At 40.0% G+C, this 18,195-nt stretch overlaps 1 protein-coding gene across 6 annotated transcripts in view; it reads right to left on the bottom strand.

The window, feature by feature from the left end:
* The window catches only part of Celf1 (CUGBP Elav-like family member 1), a 76,897-nt gene that overhangs the window by 41,089 nt on the left and 17,613 nt on the right, over window positions 1–18,195 (bottom strand). The window contains exon 2 of one of the 6 annotated variants that reach the window (XM_063227932.1): window positions 7,548–7,645. The exons of 4 other annotated variants lie outside the window; for them this stretch is intronic. The gene's annotated coding sequence lies outside the window, so the exon portion shown is untranslated. Of the gene's footprint in view, window positions 1–2,977; window positions 3,001–7,547; window positions 7,646–18,195 lie in introns of those variants that run through there. One more of the 6 variants, XM_063227936.1, reaches the window with a different exon arrangement.

Consider the following 18,195-nt stretch of genomic DNA (forward strand, 5'->3'; position numbering starts at 1 on the left):
GCTTTTTGTTTGTTAATTGTAGTACCGGAAGGAAGGAAGGAAGGAAGGAAGGAAGGAAGGAAGGAAGGAAGGAAGGAGTGAAATACATATGAAAGATAAAACTACCATCATAACCACTTTTAAGTTCAATGGCATTAAGCATAATTGCATTATTGCACAACGTGACAACAATTTATTTTTCTTTGTACTCAGTTTCTTTCAAAGTCAGGAACTTGTGCTTGCCAGTCAGGTGCTTATGCCACAGAGCTACATCCCCAGCCCATGATAATTTAAGGAAAAAAAAAAAAAAACTTCCATCCAAATTCTTTTTTTTTTTTTTTTTTTTTTTGGTACCAGGGATTGAACTTGAAGGCAGGCACTTGTGCCACTGAGCTAAATCCCCAGCCCTACATCCAAATTCTTAATGCAGTGCTCCTGGCTCTCTCTGGAGTTAGAGGAGAACTATTAGCCCTGTTCTACTTTATGCTAAACTGTGTGAAGATTAATACTGAAGTTTCCTGAAGAGAATACATAGCTTTCATCATTTTCCGTAGGGGCTTAAGCACTGTTGGAAAGGTCCCCTTTGACTTTCTCCTATTCCTAGAGGACAGAAGTAGTTTACATCATAAGTGAATTATCTCTTCTCTGAACAGATTTAAAGCAGTTTTCTATTTCAATCCCTACCATATATGCAATGTACTTGGGAGATGGTTGTCAATTTTTGTTAATGAAATATACTATCAATTGTTACCATTTTGTAAACTATATGTGAGCAACAAATCTGTCCTCTTTTGTATTTCAAACCTGGAACATCTGATAACATGCATCTGACCTCCAATTGTTAAATTAAATCCCTGGGCTGGGGATTTAGCTCAGTGGCATAATCGCCTGCCTGACAAGCATGTGGTTGTGAGTTTGATCCTCTGTACAAAAAAAAAAACTGTTTATCTATTCTAAAGTTTCCATGTCATGAACACTCTCTTTCTCTCCCTTTTAAATAAAAAAGTTTATGTATACATACACACTTCTTCCTTTTCTTTTGCGACACCATCTCACCATGCTTCCAAGAATGGCCTCTAACTCCTAGGCACAGCCTTCTGGGTAGATGAGACTACAAGCAATCAACACTGCACCAAGTGAACACTTTCTTCTCTTTCTTGTTTTTTTCTTTTTTTTTTGCCTTTTTTGAGATGGGGTATTGCCATGCAGTTCAGGCTGACCTTGAGCTCACTTTGTAGCCTAGGCTGGTTCTCAGACTTGCATGGATCCTCTTGCCCTAGCCTCTCAAGTGCTGGAATTATAGACATGTGCTACCACACCCAAGCTAAAGTGAACATTTTCCTAAATATTTGTACTTTCCATTTTTTATCCTCTTTGAAATTATAGATACTTTAATAAAAAGTATCATGCAATCCCCCATCTTTCTTTAACACAGCAGTTGTATTTATTCATTTCATTATGTTTTTGCATCCCCAATTTAAAATTTTTATTTATTTTACACAGAACTATATTTTGGGTTATTTACAACCAAGATTTTTCTAAGCATGTATTAAGACCCACACACCCTCAAATATATAGAATCATTATCAAATGCAGTATTATACTGTTTATTACTGCACAACCTACCTTTCTCACTTCATAAACATTTTTGTGCAAGCAGCTAACATCTAAGGGTCAGAGCTGAAAACAGATTAAAGCTTGTGTAACTGCACAAAAACAGCTTGAGTACTAAAGCTGAATGATGATGACAAGCTGGGCTCTTTTATTCTCCTTCCTCCATGATCTGTCACCTCATCTTCTGTTTTATTATATGACATACCTATGACTATTACACATATATGTATAGGTGAGGTCATGCCAGGGTGATGGTGCACCTCTGGTATCCTTGCAGCTGGGAGACTGAGGCAGGAAGGTTGTCATGAGTTCAAGGCCAGCCTAAACTACATGGTAAGACCCTGTCCTCCCTCACCCTCAAAAAAAAAAAAAAAAAAAAAAAAAAAGGAGTAGAAAGAGACAAAAAAAAGTAGTCTCCCTTGAAAAGCAGGTACTCAGAGGAAATTTAAAATGCAGAGCTTTTGTGGGGGTTGTTTTTGTTTTTGTTTTTTGAGACAGGGTCCCACTGCACAGTTCAGGCAGGCTTTGAACTCACTACATTGCTCAAGCTGGCTTTGAACTTTCAAACACTCCTGCTGCCTCAACCTCCTGAGTGCTGGAATTACAGGCATGCACCACTACGCCTGGCTCAAAATATAGTTTTTCCTGCTTCCTGCTTAAAAAGCCCAGCCAGGCATGATGGCAACTCCCATGCACTTGGAAAGCTGAGGCAGAAAAATCACAGCCAGTTCAAAGCCAGTCTGGGTACAACAGTGAGTTTAAGGAGTTAAATTGAACTACAAAGCAAGGCCTTGTCTTTAAAAAAAAAAAAAAAAAAAAAAAGTCTATACTCTCAAAATCCTTCTCAAGCTCCGTGAGGCAAGCAGTCTCCTTGCTCCCCATATAGCTCGCTACTGGTCTGAGGGTTGTGAGAGGGGAAGGCAAGGATTCTCCTTTCACAGCTTCCTTCTGTTTCCTTCCACAGCAGCACTTTACATACAGCAGCTAAGCCAGTGCACAGTACATTCTGGTCAGCGATGACTTCTACCCACTTCCAGAGTCTGAACCCAAAGTGCAGATGTGGAAGAAGCAGGAACTCTAAAGCCATACAAAGACATCAGATAAAGTACCTTATCTAAGCACCAGAGACTTCTCCACAGCATTCATGTATCAACTGCTCATGTTTGCCATGTTCTAGGGCCACGAGTTTCTTCTCAGACTTACTGCCCTGCCAGAAGGCCAAATCTGTCTCATCTAGTGAGTCACTCTGTCCCCTCTCCAACTGCATCTTCGTTTCAGCCCACTTACAGCAGCTCATGAGGGCTGTGCCATATGTTAGTACCATGTAGGCAGAATGTGACTAATTTTTTTCTAAAATACTGTCAAGAGTTACTTTTAAAATTACCTTACAATCCTGATGTCTCTGAAGAGTCATTATCACATATAGCGTTCTGGAAATAACTTTATAATTTGTTTCTGAGTGCTCAAAGGAGATTCTTTGGCATTTTCATTTCCATTGTGGAGATAAGGGAACTAAAATAAAGAGAATGGATTAAGTGATCCCAATTCTGCAACTAGTCACTGAGATCGGACTTTCTTGAATCAAGGTGCTATATGGAAACTCAATTATTACTTTGATTTTACTTTTTAATAAACTTGAGATATAAAACTACCTAGAATTTACAGGCTAATTCTGATGACCAAATAGCCTCATGACACACAGCTGAGATACACAAGCAATAAGGACTCAATAGGTCATAGGCCCTAAATGTTTTTCTAACTGGTAGAGATCACTACTGGGTAAGACTAATACTTTGAGCCCAGTGTGGTGGTGCACACAGTAATCCATGCACTTGGGAGGCTGAGGCAAAAAGACTAGCCGGAGTTCAAGGCCAGCCTGAACTGCACAGTGAGACCCTGTCTCACAAATCAAAACAAAACAACAACAAAAAAAGAGATGAATGATAGATCCAGTTTCTACCACTAAATTCCCCAGAAGTTAACAGGGAGGGGAACCTGTAGCCACTCACTTCTATTCCATGCAACCCGCCACTTTTCTGGCTGTAATAGCTATTAGTCTTGATAATTAAATTCATCAGGGTCTCTAAAATTATCCAGATACTTCTGGTCTTGTGTTCATTCTAGTGACTGTGTATAGGGTATTAAGAGCTTCTCTGATGATATCATTTAATGGGCATTATCATTTGTAAAATATAAGGAGAGACTGTAAGTATCTCATTAGTATTAAAAACTGGAAGCCAAGGATGTAGCTCAATGACACAACATCTGCCTGGAAAGTACAAGCCCCTGAGTTTGATTTCCAGTTTAAAAAAAAAAAAAAAAAAAAGGATGAATGAATGAAAGCTTGACATGCCCTATGAAATAAGAAATTTCAGTTCTAGAAGTAGTCTACAAATATAAATGTGTAGTCAGGCATAGTAGCACACACTCGTAATCTCAGCACTCAGGAGCCTGAGACAAAAAGACATTGCAAGTTCGAGGCCAGCTTAGACTACATAGCAAGACCCTGTCTCCAGAAAGAAAAAAATTAGTATAAAATGTATATTACAAGCCAGGTGTGTGGTGCACTCCTGTAATCCTAGCGATCAGGAGGCTGAGGCAGGAGGATTGTTCCAAGTTCAAGACCAGCGCAGACTACAAAGAGAGCCCAAGGCCAGCCTGAACTGCTTGGTAAGACCTTGTCTCAAAAAAAGATTAAATAAATAAAATACATATTATATATGTATGTACAATATATATACACACACAAGGATGCAAGGAGTTATTCGCAAGAACACTGTTTACAGTGCCGGAGATTTAGCTCAGCAACTCAAGGGCTTGCCAGTTAAAGCATGTGGTCATGAGTTTGATCCCTGGTACCAAAAAACAAACAAACAAACCGTTGTTTACAACAGCAAAATCTAGAAATATATGCCCATAAGGGGCTGGGGATTTAGCTCAGTGGCATAAGCTCCTGCCTTGCAAGCAGGCAGTCGTGAGTTCGATCCCTGGTACCGATAAAAAGGAAAAAGACAAAAAAAAATAAATAAATAAATAAATAAATAAAAAAGAAAGAAATATATGCCCATCATTTGGAGGCTAAGTGAATTACAGCATACAACTGAACAACACCCTGTAGTTATTAAAGAGAACATGGCATGTAACTGATCAGGGTATATTTATATGGGTGCACTTTCAAGTAGCATGTATAAGAACAGGGTTACTTCTGAAAGGACAAGAAATAATTATTCACAACAGTTGCAGAGGTAGTACCAGTTAAACTGTTTACATGTGGACACGTTACCTAGTCTAAAGAAAATTTTTTAAAGAAAACTCTTGAACTATGAAGCATTGAGTAAAGAAAAATCTCAACTCATGCTCTACTCCAGAACAAGCATCTGGGCTTTATCATTTTTTCCTGCTTTGCCTGAAAGATTTTTGTTGTTGTTGTTTTTGGTGGAAACAGCCACTGTTCAGATGGACAGCCAATGTACCCTCACATAAAGTGGTTAAGTACTTTATACTACATGTAATTAATGGGGCCGGGTATATAGCTCAGTGGTGCAGTGCTTGCCTGACAAGCCTGAAGTCCTGAGTTCGATTTCTAGTACCCAACAAACATACTGTTTATAATTAACTACCCAAGTAACTCAACTAACATCCATGCACCCTGGACTGCCAACCCTAGGCTGGCCTATTTACCAAGGTTGGGATTACTTTCAATAACTCAGCTGTAAACCTACGTTTACATTTTCTCCAATCAGCCTTTCTTGCCAAGACAGGGTGCAACATTAGCTGAATCCCAGTAAGGAAGGCAAGGGATAGGGTGAGATTATGTGTCAAAGCAAGTTCTATAAATACAGCTTTTGACCTAGTATCTCAAAAAGGAATCAAAACAGCTTCCAACTTGAACAGAAAAATCCTACAGTCCTGCACTCTTTTATTTGACAGCTCTATAGAACACAAGAGGCCAGACAAACATCTGGAATCTTATTTCTGGGCTGAATCTGGTCTCTCTCTTCCCAGTCTCCCTGGGAGCCTTAACCCCAAATGCAAGCTTTCTCATGAAAGTCAGCCTCCCTGCCTCTGCCCTTCTCTTCGCCACCTCCACAAAGCTGGCTCCCTCCCCTCAGCATGTTCATTCTCCCCAAAGCTGACAACACACCAGTTCTTCCCCAGCACCAAGCACATAACCTATCGGCTCCCAACCCCTGACCAAGCAGCCAAGAACCCTGCTTGTACCATCTGCCCCAACCTAACCCCAAACACATTGGCACTGAAGCAGGATGCTTCCATATGGCTTCGTCTCAGGTGGTTTGTCCTATTCTGTTGAAAGCAGGAAACTTCATTCAATCTCCTCTGTTCTTAATATTTTAATTCTACAGAGCTAAAAATGACTTCCAATGCAGACACTGAGATAGGTTACATATCAGAAAGTACAAAACTTACCCCTCTCCTCAACAAATTAGGGAGTGTGCTCAGCATAGGCAGATATACCCTTATGGGTACGTACCCTAAGGACAAATACTAAATATCTTCTTATATATCATCACATTTTCAAAAAGTTACTTAACCATGCTTTCATCACTCTCCAACTGAGCCCTTGAAAGAACTTTTCATATTTAAAAACCCCATCTAAATGATTACCCCACACCTCTTTCAAATCACTCCTTTTTTAAAAAAAAGCCTATTTTTCAAAATTAAACTTGTCCAAGATTTTTGCTTTTACAAAAATAAAGTCACGATGAGATCATTACTACTAGGCTAAATAATTTCAGTAGACAATAGTAAAAATGTTAACATGAACATTATGATCACACAGTACAAAAATATGATTTAGACAAGGAAATAATCATCTCTCTTAAGAATTCTCAAGTCCTGAAAATCTGGCAATACTCCCCGCTGGCTGTATGCTGTTTCTCATTTTGTTTCTAGTGCTACCCCATTGAAATTACCTAGCCTACCAGTTATCACATCATGACATTCCCTTTATTTTTTGATTTTTGTTTATTGAGACAGGATCTTGCCATGTAGTTCAGGCTGCCCTCATTGCAGTGATCCTCCTGACTCAGCCTCTCAAGTGCTAGAATTACCCATGTGAGCCACCAAACCCAACCCACCATGACCCTTCTTGTTGGGGTCTTGCCATGTGGCCCAGGCCAGTTTCCCACACACAATCCTCCCATCTCAGCCCTGAGTGGGAGCAGCTGAGGTCTCGGGTGTGTGCCTCCTTGCCCAGCACCATCCCTGCTGCTATTACTCTGCTGTCCTAATACAGGCTGCAACTAACTGGCAGATCAGGCAAATCACTGACCTTCCTCTTATTCCTTCCTATCCTCATCCAGAAAGCATCTCCAAATGTGTGATCTGACTTGGGAGACTGACATTAATTCTGCTCAGTGTCATCAGTAAACATTCTGGTATCAGCATAGATGAACTAACAACTTTTTGGACATTCTTGCAAACCTATTATTTGGCTTATTCTTATAACCATTTATAAAGGAATTGGTTGCCCAGCACTTGGAAGGCTAGGAAAGAGGATCACCATGAGAATGAGGTCAGTCTGGGCTACAAAGTGTGTTTAAAGCCAGACTGAACTGCACAGCAAATCCCTGTTTCAAAAAACCAAAAGAATTAGCATAGATGATGACTTGCAATCAAAATCAGTCATTCAGGCAGAGAATTTAGCTCAGCAGCATAAGTGCCTGCCTGCCTGGCAAGTGTGAGGCTGCAAGTTCGATCCCTGGTACCAAAAAAATCAGTCATTTTCTTCTTGTTTCTTTCTTTCTTTTTAAAAGAAGGACAAACTGGAGACTTTTTAAAAAATCAGTCATTTTCAAAAGGAAATGCTAAAATGGAACTGGGTTAGACTGATTGGTAGTTCAATAATCCCAAATAGTACCAAGTATGTTAGTAAAACTAACAAATATTTATTGCCACATCTAGGACGTATCTCACCCAGTTTTGAATCTTACCTCTGCTTTCTTATCTCAGTTTTGTCGCTCACTAGTCAGGTAACTTTGGGCAAATTCTTAAACTTCTTTATAATGTTTTTTCCTCATTTAAAAAACAGCTATAAGGGGAAGGAGGAAAAGAGAGGAGAAGTAAAAAAAAAAAAAAAAGTGTTATGTACACGAACCAACTCCCCAAACTAAATGCAATCATTATGTACTACAACCAAGTACAACAAAAACCAGCTACAGAATCTGTGTCTACCTTACAGAATGCTTTTTAGGGGAGTTACATGGGTTGAGTATTTAGAACAGTGTCACACACAAAGTACTTGAAGATTATTCACTACTGTAATTCCAGGTTAAGTTTGGGCCATGGAGGAGAAGACAACTTCCTCTAAAAGTTTTCTTTCTTTCTTTCTTTTTTTTTTTGGTACCAAGAATTAAACTCACAACCTCACACTTGCTAGGCAAGTGCTCATGCCGCTAGCTATATCCCCAGCTAAGTCTTTTCTTTTTCTCTCTGGTTTTGTTTTTGTTCAAGGACAGTACTGAGGATTGCACCAAGAGCCTTTATGCTAAGCTACACCTCCAGTCCTTTTTATTTTGAGAGGATCTTGCCCAAGTTGCTAAATTCCTCAGGCTGGGCTTGAACTGGGCATCTTTTACCTCAGCCTCTTACACTGCTGGAATTACACGAGTGTGCTACATCCAGCAAGTTTTAGTCCTTGACAAGACAACTGTATCTCTTCAAAACAGAGTACCTGAAGTGACAATGGAATCCATTCTGTCAGAGGAGGGAGAAAAGAACAGACGAAAAGACAGGGATGAGCTGACAAACCACCCTCCAGCTGAGCCTGTTAAGAACCAGCACAAATATCAAGTGCTCATTAGGAAACACTGAACCACTTGGTGTATTTACTTAGTTATAAAATTTGTTTAGTCCCCTCGACACAAAAAGGATGTGCGGAGGGTTTCAAAATAGACAAAATGGAAATATAAACTAATAAAATGAGACTATGGAAATCATAAATTCTAACAAAGACCAAGAAGAAAATAGCTCCATTCACTCATTCATCTTTCTGTTTTTGTTGTTGAGACAGGCTGTCTTTGAACTCACTATGCAGTCCAGGCTGGCCTATAACATGCAATGATCCTCCTGTCTCAACCTTCCAAGTGCTGGAATTACAAGCATGCACCAGCGCACCATCACTGCTATTTTACTCTCCAATGGCAGCCCCTACAAGGGGGTGTACAATGATTCCTAGTATAAATGGGATAAAATTAATAGAACAATAAAATGAGACGGCACCTAAGAACTGACAAGAATGTGTGCCAGGGATTTAGCTCAGTGGCATAAGCATCTGCCCGGCAAGTGTGAGGTCCTAAGTTCAACCCCTAGTACCACCCTCCCCCACAAAAAAAGAATGTGTAAAGCTCATTACTCTACAATCCCTCACTCAACAGTTTTAGAAAGTCATCAACTGTACAGGACCCATGAGACTCAGCACCAGAGGCTACGCAACCAAACACACAGCTCCAAAGTGCCCCAGTGCCAGTGTTTTTCTGCCATTTAAAGTCCTCTGTTCTTATCAGCCACAGTTGCAAACATATACAAAGAATTGTCTCATCCCCACTCAGCTGACAAGTTCTATTGCCAACTTGAGTGCTTATGACTCACAGGAGGTAGGGGGAGGAGTAGAAGGAAAGCTATAAAACAAATAACCTGAGTTTAGTCTCAAACTGATCAAGAATCCAGAATTCAACTGTTTTATTAGACAACCTCACAACAAACCAAGAATATGTCCTTTCAGAACACAGCAATGACCCTAGTATCTTATGAAAATAACCTGAAATCTATCACCGTGTCATGTCCCATACTATTCCTTAAATAGACATGATACCAAAAGGCATGAGAAGCCTTTGTAAAGCCAGTCTTGAGACAACAGCACTGAGAATGGGCAAGCACAATACCACAGGCTGGCTGTAGAGCTCAGAGAGACCAAGCATCCCATAACTTCTGCTCAGCAAGCAGCCCCTACTACTAAAGCATTTCTTAAGAAGGAGGCTTCCCACCTTTTCCTGCTTGTATTTTGTCAGGAAATTTGGGTGCCAGGGAAGGAAGTCAGTCCTACCCTTAAGAGCTGATCTTCATGACCCATTTTTAAAAGGGGGTGGGGGGACAGCCACACCTGATGGTGTATCTCTGTAATTCCACCACTTGGGAGGCTGCCACAGGGGATCATCATGAGTTTAAGGCCATCCTGAACTGTATATTTATGCAGCAAAACAGTGTCTTAAAACAAAGAGAGAGAGAGAGAGAGAGAGAGAGAGAGAGAGAGAGAGAAAGAAAGAAAGAAAGAAAGAAAGAAAGAAAAAAGGCAAAAGGGCCAGGAAAGGGGCAATACTACTTTAATGCAGATGTTTCTTAGGGAAGCCAAAGACCATTTCTGATACTAAATACCAGTCCAACACCCCCCCCCATGATATTTTGTTAAAGTAATACAAATCTCACTCTTCACCCCATCACTTAGATTCTCAAACATTATCAACAATTTATAAGTGACAGGCTGAAACCCAAATCAAAAGACAAAAAGGGTCAGGGATTTAGCTCAGCAGCATAAGCACCTGTCTGGCAAGCGTGAGGTCTTGAGTTCAATCTCCAGTACCAAAAAAAAAAAAAAAAAGACAACAGGTCACCTCTTTCCTTGGAAAGCCTCAATCCTCCACAGAAATGTACACAGACAGACAAATGGATGCACACAAGACAGAAACATCAAGCACTGGCTGAGTCCTGAACCAGTGGGAGGCAACGTGGGAGCACAGGGCACCACCCGGCCTTGCTTGTGGGCTGCTCCCGCTGTTGTACAAATATAGAAAGCTGCAACGTGGAACAGCAGCTTCAGCAGAATAGACTTCACTCCATGCTCAAAGAGGAAGAGCAGGGACTGAACAGCTTTCCCCATACAAGGCTGCTGGAAGGGGCCATTTAGTGAAAGCTCAATTAGCTCTCACTCATGGGCCTTCTGCTCACAGGCTCCAGACAAAAAACAGACACCCAGGCTGGTACTTGAAGGAAAAAAGTCTAAAAGATTCTATTTCTGACAAGGAACTTCCCAATAATTTCAGTCATTTACAACAAGAATTCCACAGCTAAGGGAAACAGAAGAGACACTGCAAAAAAAAATAGTAGGGCAGACTCTTACTAGATCAGCAATAGCCACAAGGCTCAATCAGTCATTCATATTTTAAAATTTGATGTGCAAAAAAAGGTTATTCTCCACTTGTGAACAATTCCAACCTTCACTCACCTTTTACTGCTTCCAAGAAGGAAGGGCTTATTTTAACTCACAAGACTCTTAGGGGGTCTATTTTTCCCCTTTAGTTATCACAAGTAAAAATAAGGTGTAACTTTAAAAATACATTTCCCAGTATGCTGGCTTGTATAATCAGAAGCCAAAGATGAATGTTCCAAAAATTATTTTACTTAAAAGAATTCATTCAGATTCACCTCAATGAGATGTATCTAAAAGCTTAATTTTTGACCAGAATGGACTCTTTAAAGATAAGAAGTGAGTGATTTGGTTCAAAGGACTGTTTTTCAGATCTTACTGGATTAACCAAGTGTACTCAGTGTGCACTGCTTATATATTTGCTCAGTATTACAGGCACTACAGTATAAACAAAAACCATAGTATCTCTGCCCTGCAACTCCTACAATCTAGCTCCTGGATAAGAGTAACATGTGAAACAATAAAGGCTGACAGTGTGGGGGGAGTGGTACAGTGTGGGCAAAAACTAGCAATGTCATGCACACTGAGAGACAGGACAAGCGGATTGAGAGACTCCATGTGCCTTACCACTGTGTTCCCATCAAGTCCACCTGCATTGGGCCTTACTTTTTTTCTTCTTGTACTGTGGATTGAACTCACAACCTCACACTTACCAGGCAAGTGCTTAAACCGCAGAGCTAAATCCCTAGTCCTCAACTTAAAAATGCTTCATGAAACATATAGTTTTTGGCTACTTTGGAGAAAATACTTTAGAATGATATGCACTCCACCATCTCTCCAGAACATTTTCAGAAACATTCTTCCAGCTTGGGCATTTTTGCCCTGCCCCATGAATAAATTTTAAGCCATTATTTAAAATCAAAAATAAACCAGTCATGGTGGCTCATATCTATAATTCTAGCACTGAGTGACTGAGACAGGAGGATAAGAGTTCAGCCTGAGTGATCTGGTGAGACCTCTCTCAAAATAAAATGTTTAATGGGGGAAGGGAGTTTGCACTGGGAATGCTGCTCAGTGTAAAGGCCCTGAGTTCTATGCCTAGCAATGCAGAAACACAAATAAATAATCTATCACAAGGAAACAACATGGTAGGATGAGAAATGCTGATACCGACATACTGTAATCTCTGATTGGGAAGCATTGCTACATCATGCAGTCATTTGAGGGCTCCTGAGAGGACAGCATCAACCAACTTCTCTCCCCAGGTATTCACCTGTATGCCCTCCCAAGCTAATGAGCCATGAACACACAATCATCATAAATACACATTCTGCCTAAAATTCCCCCCTAAAAGTCTTTAAAATTCTTAAGCTATAAGTGGTCTACCTAAGTATTTACTTAATTAGTATAATTTTATTGGCAAAGTAATCTTTAGAAATTTTTTTTCTCTTATAGGTGATGATCACAAAATGATGCCAAATGATAGTAAATTTAAAAATCAACTCCACTACCTAGATTTCTTGGTACAAGGCAGTCCCTTGAAAAACAAGCAAGTGTTCAACATGCTAATAAAAATCCCTTGCTGAGTGTTGGGCACATGCCTGTAGTTCCTCAGGAGACTTGAGGCAGGAGGATTACTGTGAGATGGATCCCTGGTTGGGTTACATAGTGAGTTCAAAGTCAGCTTGAACTACACAGTAAAATGTTGACTCAATCAATATTTAAAAATAAATAAACAAACAAATCCCCTTAAATACCCAGCATGGGCTGGGAAACCCTCTTAAGTATGTATGTAACTCAGATATTTCACTTTTTAACATAAACAGCCTTGGTATACCGTGTTGATATCTCAACTAGTAACCCTGTAAATTAATGTAGTACTTTTCATTTAATTTAAAGCAAGCACTGGCCATGGTGCCACATACCTATAAATCCTAACCCATGGGAGACTGAAGCAGGATTTCCAGGATTTGAGGCCAGCCTTCACTATACAATGAGTTCAAGGCTAGTCTGAACTATACAGTGAGATGCTGTCTCAAAAACTAAATAATTTCTTTCATTTCAATCTGCCATGCTCTGGTTTTTGTCCCACTGGATCTCTCTACTACTTTCTTTGCTAGAAGGTGGGATTATGCTTTTTGGAAAAATTGAGTTTAGGAACTGGTATAGTGCTTTGCCTAGTATGCATGAGGCCCAAGGTTTGGTTCCCAGCAACACAAAGAAACACAGACACACACCTGGTAAGAGAGGAGCTATCTAACCCTAATTCTAACCCTTCAGATACCTAAGAAATTCTCTTATGTAAATCTTTGAGATGAGGTGTAGTGCTGTCATTGCTTAGAAACTTAAAGAAAAAGCCAGGCATTGTGGTGCATGCCTATAATTTCAACACTCAGGAGGCTGAGGCAGGAAGATTGTTGTGAGTTTGACATCAACCTGGGCTACAAAGTGAGCTCAGAGCCTGAACTGCACAGCTGAGACCCTGTCTGAAAAAGACAAAACAACAACAACAAATACCACCTTGTTTACTGAGTGGCTCAGGCTTGTAATCCCTGCTCCAAGACAGGATTGGAAGTTTGAGTTGAGTCCAAGAAATCTAGCCAACCTAGGGAAAACCTGTCTCAAAACAAAAAGGACTGGAAATACAGCTCAGTGCAAAGGTTCTGAGTTCAATTCTTACAACTTCCCTACTGACAACCCAAAAGAGGGAGAGGGGTACTGTAAAGCTAATTGTCCTATGATTTAACATGTTCAGGTTTAACTGGAATACATTATTTTAAATAACTCTATGGCACACATATGTGATACAGCACTCCAGGAGCTGAGGCAGGAGGTTCAAGTTCAAGGCCAGCCTGGGCTATACAATGATTTCAAGCAGCCTGAACTGCATAGCAAGACTGTCTCCAAAAACAAAAACAAAACAAAACAAAAATCCACCAGTTTTGGCCACAATTTTAGAAGGGTTGCAGCTTAGTGCAAAAGCCCAAGTATGAGGATGGGTGGAGGACAGAACTGAATTATTTAAACCCAACATTTAAAATTCTCATGGCAACCTAAGTGCACTGCACATACTGTATATAAAACACATATTTAGAGCTTAACTAGTAAATTCAAATGGGACATATGTGCAATGTGGGCGACAGTGTTATTCTGGGAACTTTAACTTTAAAATCTTCTAACTTTTATTTACAGTCCCAAAGATGATATAACAGTGTCAGAAGGCAGGTACAAGCTCAAGAAAGAAGAGGTACAAAGAATGTAATACAGAATGAAAGACATAAAAGACAAGGAGAAAATTCAGACTATCAGAAAAAAACAGTTCTTGAACGTGGCTATCCCCCATTATCAATCAACATGTAAATACGGGGTTAAAACACAAGATTGAGGGGGCTGGGGATTTAGGTCAACGGCCTAAGTGCCTACCTTGCAAGCAGGCAGTCGTGAGTTGGATCCCTGGGACCGATAAAAAGGAAAAAGACAAAACACAAGATTGACAAAGAGGACATTTAACAAGACAGCATTTCCTGGTAAGCAGCTGTGAGCATGGCAGGCTATGGTGGCCCAAACAGGAGCCACCAGGTGTTTACTGGGACCTGAGCAATGCTGGGACCTGGAGCATTGGGAAACCAAGCAACCAATCTCTTACATTGCTTTCTTATGTCCTTTTTGTTCTGTTGTTGTGTTTAATTTTACCCCCTTTAAAATAAAAATTTTTTAAAAAGATAGCATTTGAGGCACTCTTTAATGTGGGCCCAGTTAAAAGCAGACATGATCACAGACCAGCCAGTTTGTAAATGTGGCAACTACTTCAGAGCAGCCTAAAGAAAACAGTGTCTTCTATCCTTTCTAGGAGCACGTAAAACAAGGCTGGATAATTTGGCTGTGGTGGCATGCATCTGTAATCCTAGCACTGAGAGGCTGCGACAGGAAGAACTCAAGGTTGCACCTAGCTTGGACAACTTAGCCAAACTGTGTCGCACAATAAAAAATAAAAAAGGGGCTAGAGACACAGCTCTCCAAGTGAAGGCTCTGGGTTCGATCTCCAGTATCTACCTCTCAAAAGCTGTTTAGAATTAACATGCAATATCCAAGCCTAAGAATGGCTGTGAGATATGGCAACTGAGAGACAGGAACCACATTTTTTTTTCATTTTCCTTTTTGTCTTTTTCGTTTTTATCGATACCAGGGATCGAACTCATGACTGCCTGCTTGCAAGGCAGGCACTTATGCCGCTGAGCTAAATCCCCAGCCCCAGGAACCACATTTTAACAAAAACTAGTACTATAAATCTAGAAGTCAGGAAATGTCATTCACATCATAACTCATGAAGGAACCAAATAAAAGATGCAACAACCAACTTTGCCATCTACTAAATGACTCGTGGGAAAGTTTTACTTCCACATGGGCTCCATTATGATCCATGTAGCTCCTCTAAAAAGATATGAAGATGCTATCTGCCTTTAACCATATCTCTAGGCCAGTGATGTGGCTCACTTGTAAAACACTTGCCAAACATGCCTGAGCCCTGGATTTTTAATTCCTAGCACCTAAAGAAAACTAAGCCAGTAACCCCCTCCCCTTCCATTAGGGTTAAATTATTACTACTTTTCAATAAGAAAACAGGTAATCTTGATAAGGTACAAAAACAGTATCTTGTCAGAGCAATGAACAGATGTGACCACCTTCCAGCACTCTGCAAGAGAGCCAGGAATGAGACACTGACTTTACACTGCCAGTTAACAGTGGAAAAATTACAATGCCACATGAAAGGAATTTACAATTACTTCATCACTCCCATGAGACTGGGTCTTAATAAGCAAGAAAGGTATAAGAGGGGCTGGAGGTTTAGCTCAGCGGCATAAGCACCTGCCTTGCAAGCAGGCGGTCGTGAGTTCGATCCCCGGTACCGATAAAAATGAAAAAGACAAAAAAAAGAAAAAAGAGCATAGCATTTCAACTGAAGAGACTGGCAACCTAGCCCTGTTCTGTTCCTTAGAAGACAAATGCTCCAAATAAATTACTGTCCTCATTGAGGTCACTAACCTAAGGCTTCCATCTATACAAGGAGGTTAAGCACTCATATCTCATCCACCTTTGCTCTTTTCTGCTTTTCTCTCCCTTCCTGGATCAATGAGGTCAGAGGGAACTAGCTCTTTTCATTTCACTATACTGTAACATAATTGATCAAGGAGAACTCTGTGCGACATAATGAATTTTTATGCAAAAAGTCACTAATCAGCAGGGCATCATGGCACATGCCTGTAATCTCAGCACTGGGGGGACTGAGGTAGAAAGACTGCTTTGAGTTCAAGGCCAGCCTGAACAGCACAGTGAAATCCTGTGTCAAAAACACACAAAGTAGCCGGGCGTGGTGGCTCACACCTGTAATCCCAGCACTCGGGAGGCTGAGGCAGGAGGATGGTTGCGAGTTGGAGACCAGCCTGGATTACAAAGTGAGTTCAAGGCCAACCTGAACTACATAGAGACCCTGTCTCAAACACACACACACACACACAACACACAAATAAATAAATAAAAAGGTCATTAATCAAATTGACAAATAGAGACTCAGAATAACTAATGTGGGGGAAAGGCACTATAGATAAAGGCTAGGGATTACAAATTTCTTTCAGAGCCACGCCAAATCTAATGACTAAAATATCTGATTACTTCAATTGCTCTAGATGTACAAGAAAGCACAGGGTGGCTATAAAACCACGTAACATTAAAAATTCAACTACATTTTTACTGCAGCATTCTCTACTATACTGAAATCAAGACAGCAAAAAGACTGCCAATGGCATTTTCACTTTAATTTTCTCGTAACATAAAAGTAAACATTAATACTGAGCCCAAATCTCCATTTTGAGGTAAAGTTTTCAAGGAAAAAAAAATCTGTTCTTATAAAAAAAAAAAAAAAAATAGAGCTAAGTGTGATGGCTCAAGCCTGTAATCCCAGCACTTGGAGGCTGAGGCATGAGGATCACTGAGTTAGAGATCAGCTGAGCTACAAAATGAGCTCAAGGCCAGCCTTAACGGCACAGTGAGATCCTGTCTCAAAAATACACACACAGTGACAAGCTGAAAGAAAACAAATGTGTGTGTGTGTGTGTGTGTGTATATATATGTATATGTATATGTATATGTATATAAAAGAATAGTAAGATAGCCATACTACTGATTTCTCTGAATTTGCTAAAGAGAAAAATTTGTACTGGTATTGCCCAGACAATTGAAGGCAGATGTCTCATGCTCTGGGTGAATGATTTGGGGATGCCAACGTATGTACCACTGTTACTTACTGATTGACAAAGACTTTAAAAAAGGACAGACTTAGAAAAAGAAATGTAAAAACTTGAATTAAAAAATACGCACACAGGAAAAAGAAAATTAAATCTGGGTGTGGTGGTGTACACCTGTAATCTAGCATTTGGAAAGGCTGACACTGGAGGATCATCATGAGTTCCATGACAGCCTGGGCTATACTGTGAGTCTGAGGCTAACGTGAACTACACAGTGAAACCCTGTTTCAAAAAGACAAAAGGAGGAGGCAGAAATATAGCTCAGTGACACAGTGCCTGCCTAGAAAGCTCAAGGTCCTGAGTTCTATATAAGGTAAGTACTAAAATAAGGTAAAATAAAATAAAATGTGAGCTGAAAAGACAAAAAAAAAAAAAAAACCCAAAACAATCTAAATAGTGAGAGTCTCACTATACCAAGAAGGGAAAATAAATAAATATAAATAAATAAATATTTTTAACAAACTAAATAGTGAGAGTCTCAAAACACCAAAAAGGAAAAATAAATAAATAAATGAAACTAAAAATATTTCTGGCCAGGCATTGTGACACACATCTGTAATCATTCCCAGCACTTGGGAGGTTGATGCAGGAGGATCACTGCCATTTGAGGCCATCCTGAGTTACACAGTGAGTTCAGGCCAGTCAGACAGCAACACCCTGTCTCAAAAATAAAATTCTGGAAAAAAAATAAAATAAAATTCTGTGTATCTTACCAGAAAACACACATCTGTGCTCTTCTTCAATTAAAAGGTGTAAGGCAGGAGAATTGTAAACTCTAAAAGTTTGAGTCCTGTCTGGAAAACTCAGCAAGACTTGCTTAAAAAAATAACAACTACAAAAGGGCTGAGGGGGCGGGGGACATAGCTCAGTGGTGACGTGCAAGCCCTGAGTTCAATTCCCAGTACCAAAGGGGATGGGAAAGGCTGAGGAGGTAGCTCAAAGTTAAGACAGGGTTTGATCTCCAGTACCCCCAAGATAAAATAAACCTCACATAAAACACTCACTAGCAAAAGTATTAAAAGTGAAGGACTCACTGAAGAATGTGACATTCCAAAAAATGGACCTAAAAAATCTTTTCTTGATATACTTGTACAATTAATAATTACCAAAATAATGTTAAGTTTTGAACCCCAAACT

Source organism: Cavia porcellus, unplaced genomic scaffold (genome assembly GCF_034190915.1).
Source record: "Cavia porcellus strain 051 isolate PalLab524CR breed Dunkin Hartley unplaced genomic scaffold, mCavPor4.1 scaffold_17, whole genome shotgun sequence".
Lineage (NCBI taxonomy): Eukaryota > Metazoa > Chordata > Mammalia > Rodentia > Caviidae > Cavia > Cavia porcellus.